This window comes from Bombina bombina, chromosome 4 (assembly GCF_027579735.1).
Source record: "Bombina bombina isolate aBomBom1 chromosome 4, aBomBom1.pri, whole genome shotgun sequence".
Classification (NCBI taxonomy): domain Eukaryota; kingdom Metazoa; phylum Chordata; class Amphibia; order Anura; family Bombinatoridae; genus Bombina; species Bombina bombina.
Genome location: NC_069502.1, coordinates 785,242,853 through 785,249,114, shown reverse-complemented (window position 1 = coordinate 785,249,114; position 6,262 = coordinate 785,242,853). Strand labels below are relative to the sequence as shown.

At 37.6% G+C, this 6,262-nt stretch overlaps 1 pseudogene; it reads left to right on the top strand.

Moving 5' to 3' along the window:
- Positions 1-1,197: 1,197 nt before the first annotated feature.
- On the top strand, positions 1,198-1,308 carry LOC128658625 (uncharacterized; annotated as a pseudogene).
- Positions 1,309-6,262: the final 4,954 nt, after the last annotated feature.

Here is a 6,262-nt window from a genome sequence, read left to right as displayed (position 1 = left end):
ATATTCAAAAACAAAATTTCACAAAAAAGCTATAAGGGCTCAAAGATACAAGGTCTCGGGTGTCTTTAACAAAGAAATGCATACATAAACATGTATAAATATATATATATATATATATATATATATACACTGTATAAATATATGTTTATACGTATGAACATATGTATTTATGTATTTATATGTGTATATATGTAATTACAGACATATATACACATATAAACACATAAATACATATGTATACATATATAGACATATATGAGTGCATTGGAGCCCTTTGCAGTTAAGCAGATGAAAATATGTAAAAGTATATATATGTTATAAGTATTTATAAATAGATATTCCTTTATATATCTGTATATATCGATATATCTATATCTATATATAATCACCTAGATATATAGGTATAGCTATATATTGTACCAAAAAACATCATATATATGTAGAAATATGTATTTATATAGATGTATATTTTACATCTATAATTTTAATAATAATAATAATAATTTTTTAAATATTTAATATTTCAATAATGCTCCTTAAGATAATTAATTCTTCATTTGAACTTACTTGACACCACATTAGACCCAAAGCGCGCAACCCAAAGTGCATTTTGTATATTTTACATTCTAACATTCTTCACAGATTTTTTTTTTAAATATATATTTCTGTATAAATCTGATAATGTTAATGAAAAATATATATCTATACCTATATATCTATTAAAATTATATATACAGGTATAGATATATACTGATATATATATAGAAATATTTATCCGAGGTTAGGGTGTGTTGGGTTTTGCTCACACACAATAGTTTTACTTTTAACTTGTAATAAGCACACTAACCGGCACACGCAAAAATATTACTTCTGGCAGTGTTAACGCTCGAGCGAAGGCGCTAAATAGCGTGCCACTTGTAATCTAGCTCTTTATGAGGAATAACATTTTGAGTTAAATGTCCCTTTAAACTAGTGCACATGTGTTAAAGGGACATTGTTCTTACAAAATTATCTATATAAAATAACATTTAGAGATGTTCCCATCCACTAAAATGTTCTGAAAAATATCATATAGCAAACGGTTGCTTGTTTTAATGGATGTACAATATATTTCAATCAATAAGTGAAACTACTTATAAAAGCCTACCCCAGGCTTTTATATACTTTTAAAAAACTTTTATAGAAGCTAATGATACACTGCTGTCTACAAGGAGAGATGTTTAGCATTCCCCTTAACCAGTATGAAAAATGTGCTTGTCAGACAGTAAGCAGAATGTTTAAGTGTATTTTTTTTAGAGATTTTTTTTTAAGGGTCTTTTTAGTTTGGATTATTATTAGGGGGATTTGTATTTTTTTTTAAAGATACTTTGTTTTAATATAGTTTTTTTAGGGTTGAGTTTTTTGTTGTTTAGTTACTGTATGCTTTAGTTTTTTTGTATTTTTAAAAAAAAAAATATTTTTATTAAGAGACATTGGGCGAGATTACATATGCAGCGTAGGCTTCAGCGTAACTGCTGAAACCTGCGTTGCCCATAAATTTCACCTAGCACATCAGGGAATCACATAAACCCTGCCAGCAGTTCATAAACTGCCGTGAGTCGGATAAACTAGCGATGTCCAGAAATGTGAAAATAAACCTCACACGTAAAAAACCCTATATCCACCATCACCCCCATATCGGAGCTAATATTAAAAGCATTAACCCCTAAACCGACAACCCCCCACAACGCCATAAGCCTAATTAAACTATTAACCCCTAATCCTCCATTAACACACATCGCAATTAACCTAATATGGCAATGCCCATGCAAATGCCCCTTTAAGGGCAATGGGTATCAGGTTTTTTAGTGTTAGGTTTTCTATTTTGGGGTTTTGGGGGGTTACTGTTAGGGGGGACTTATAATATTTTTAATGCAAAAGAGCTGTTTATCTTAGGGCAATGCCCTACAAAAAGTCCTTTTAAGGGCTATTGGTTGTTTAGTATTAGATTAGGGGGTGGGTTTTTTTTTGTTTGTTTTTTTATATAGTTTGGTTTATTATTTTCTGTAATGTTAGACTTTTTTATTTTTTGTAATTTTAGATTAATTTCAACTTAGTTTTTTTATTTTTAAAGTAATGTTAGGTTTTTAATTGTAATTTAGTATTTTTTAATTTAGGTAATTGGGGTTAATTTAGGGGACGTTAGGTTAGGGGGCTTAGTAATTTAAATAGTTATTTGCGTTGTGGGCGGTTGGTGGTTTAGGAGTTAATATCTTAATTAGGTTAATTGCGTTGTGGGGTTTGGCGGTTTAGGGGATAATTGATTTATTAGGTTTATTTCAATGTGGTTTAATTGCGGATTAGGGGTTAATATATTTTATTACTTATTGCAGTGGGGGTTGGATGTTGACAGATAGATATTACGCATGCGTTAGGTGTTAATATTTTCAGTCAGTTACTGAAGTTACGGTACTTTCACACTCAGCGCAAGGCTTGCTGCGCCTGCCTATGTGTGGCGAGGTGAAAATGGAGTAAAATTTCTCTATTTTCGTCACGTAAGTCTTTGCGCTGAATATGTGATACTGATTTGCGATGCGGTTCTATGTTAGCTTGTGGGAGTAAAAATATGGGAGGAAATATATGCGCCACATTTATATGTGGTGCCGTATATGTGATACCAAAACGGCGTAAAAACCGGCATCATCGACTTTTGTTGGCGACGCCACAACTAATCTTGCCCATTATTTGCACAATTATAACATTAAAGTGAGGGTAAATCCAAGCATTTAATAAACGCTAGGATTTTACCATCATAAAAAATCAAGAGCGTTTCAGTGATCAAGCATGTACAAAAGGGTGCTAAACTCACCCTTTCTGTGCCATTGCACAGCGCTATTATTCAAAAGTAGTGATGTCGCGAATAGTTCGCCGGCGAATAGTTCCCAGCGAACATAGCTTGTTCGCGTTCGCCGCGGCGGGCGAACATATGCGATGTTCGGTCCGCCCCCTATTCGTCATCATTGAGTAAACTTTGACCCTGTAACTCACAGCCAGCAGACACATTCCAGCCAATCAGCAGCAGACCCTCCCTCCCAGACCCTCCCACCTCCTGGACAGCATCCATTTTAGATTCATTCGGAAGCTGCATTCTTAGTGAGAGGAGGGACAGTGTAGCTGCTGCTGATTTAATAGGGAAATCGATAGCTAGGCTAGTGTATTCAGTGTCCACTACAGTCCTGAAGGACTCATCTTATCTCTGCTGTAAGGACAGCACCCCAAAAAGCCCTTTTTAGGGCTAGAACATCAGTCTGCTTTTTTTTTCCCTGTGTAATCTAATTGCAGTTGTCTGCCTGCCAGCGTGTGTGTCAGGCTCACAGCGTATACTGTGCCCACTTGCCCAGTGCCACCACTCATATCTGGAGTAGCAGTAGTGTACATTTAAAAAAAAACAACACTTTTTTGACTGTGAAATAATAGCAGTCAGTGGAGGGGGCGGGATCGTGGGCGGGGATGTCAGGGGGCGCGTGCACGGGAGGGCGGGGGCGCGTGCACGGGGAGGGAGCGGGTGGGAACCGCTGCACTACAGAAAAAGTTGGTGTAAAATTAAAAAAATAAAGGAATAAAAATTAAAAAAAAAAAAGATCAGGCAGGTGGTGGGGGTTGGTCTGTGGGGGGGGGGGGGAAGCTACACTACAGAAAAAAAAATAAAAACAGAAAAAACTACTTTTTTTTGCAAACTGGGTACTGGCAGACAGCTGCCAGTACCCAAGATGGCTGCCAATAAGGCAGATGGGGAGGGTTAGAGAGCTGTTTTGGGGGGGATCAGGGAGGTTGGGGGCTAAGGTGGATGCTACACCAGAGCATATGTAAATATGCTATAAAAAAAATAAAAACATTTTTAAAACCTTTTATTTTAGTAGTGGCAGACTTTCTGCCAGTACTTAAGATGCCTGGACAATTGTGGGGTGGGGGAGGGAAGGGAGCTGTTTGGGAGGGATTAGGGGGTCTGATGTGTCAGGTGAGAGGCTGATCTCTACACTAAAGCTAAAATTAACCCTGCAAGCTCCCTACAAACTACCTAATTAACCCCTTCACTGCTAGCCATAATACACGTGTAATGCGCAGCAGCATTTAGTGGCCTTCTAATTACCAGAAAGCAACGCCAAAGTCATATATGTCTGCTATTTCTGAACAAAGGGGATCCCAGAGAAGCATTTACAACCATATGTGCCATAATTGCACAAGCTGTTTGTGAATAATTTCAGTGAGAAACCTAAAATTGCGAAAAAATGTAATTTTTTTTTAAATTTGATCGCATTTGGCGGTGAAATGGTGGCATTAAATATACCAAAATGGGCCTAGATCAATACTTTGGGTTGTCTACTACACTACACTTAAGCTAAAATTAACTCTACCAGTTCCCTACATGCTCCCTAATTAACCCCTTCACTGCTGGGCATAAAACACGTGTGGTGCACAGTGGCATTTAGCAGCCTTCTAATTAACAAAAAGCAACGCCAAAGCCACATAAGTCTGCTATTTCTGAACAAAGGGGATCCCAGAGAAGCATTTACAACCATTTATGCCATAATTGCATAAGTTGTTTGTAAATAATTTCTGTGAGAAACCTAAAGTTTGTGAAAAAGTGAACAATTTTTTTTATTTGATCGCATTTGGCGGTGAAATGGTGGCATGAAATATACCAAAATGGGCCTAGATCAATACTTTGGGATGTCTTCTAAAAAAAAAATATATACATGTCAAGGGATATTCAGGTATTCCTGACAGATATCAGGGTTCCAATGTAACTAGCACTCATTTTGAAAAAAAGTGGTTTTGAAATAGCAAAGTGCTTCTTGTATTTATTTTCCTATAACTTGCAAAAAAAGCAAAGAACATGTTAACATTGGGTATTTATAAACTCAGGACAAAATTTAAAAACTATTTAGCATGGTTGTTTTTTGGTGGTTGTAGATGTGTAACAGATTTTGGGGGTCAAAGTTAGAAAAAGTGTGTTTTTTTCCATTTTTTCCTCATATTTTATATTTTTAATAATAAATTATAAGATATGATGAAAATAATGGTATCTTTAGAAAGTCCATTTAGTGGCGAGAAAGACGGTATATAATATGTGTGGGTACAGTAAATAAGTAAGAGGACAATTACAGCTAAACAGAAATGTAAAAATAGCCCTGGTCCTTAAGGGAAAGAAATTGAAAAATGGCCTTGGTCCTTAAGGGATTAAAAAAAAACTAGAAATTTGACTGTGAAATAATAGCAGTCAGTTTCCTTCACACGTGTGCGTTTCAGGGCCTGCCAGGGCACAGTGTCACACCAGTGCAACTCATATCTTGTGTAACAGTAGTGTACATTTAAAAAAAAATACAATTTTGACTGTAATAGATTGAATAGCAGTTAGTTGTCTGCAAGCGTGTGTGTCCGGCCTACAGCGTCTACTCTGCCAACTTCTGCCAGTGCACAGTGCCACTCATATCTGTTGTCACAGTAGCTTGCACGCATAGTACCACTAATCGAAAAAAAAATGACAGGCAGAGGCAGGCCACCCCGCAGGGGCCGTCGTGGTCGTGGTGCTGTGATTCCCTTTGTCCCTAGAATAATGCCCAGTGTTCAGAGGCCACGTACCCTGAACTCGAAAAGTTCTGAGGAAATAGTTGACTGGCTAACACAGGACACCCAATCTTCTACAGCTTCCGCTCGGAAACTTGACGCACCATCCTCCTCCAGCTTAGCTTCGGGCACCTCTCAAGTTACCACTCGCCTGCCGCCACCACCAACACTAGCACCACAGTCGCTTCACTTGATCTGTCAGAGGAGTTATTTACACATCAGTTGGATGAAATGAGTGATGCGCAACAATTATTGCCAAAGGATGTAGATAACAGGGATATGTCTCAGTCAGGCAGCATTGCACACATGGACATACGGTGTGATGATGATGATGTTGTACCCGCTGCGGGAGTTTGGTCTGTCACTGTGAAGCGGGCGTAACCCTTACACTACCTAATCGATACAACATCATACCTGATGTTTTAAAGCACGTTATTCCAAACAATTTAGGAAAGTTAGGTGATTTATGCCCTTTATGGATTAAAACCAGACTCTGCATCAACTATGTAATTTTCCATGGGAGTTTTGCCATGGATCCCCCTCTGGCACGCCACAGTCCAGGTGTTAGTCCCCTTGAAACAACTATTCCATCACTATTGTGGCCAGAAAGAGTCCCTGTGGGTTTTAAAATTCGCCTGCCTATTAAAGTCTACGG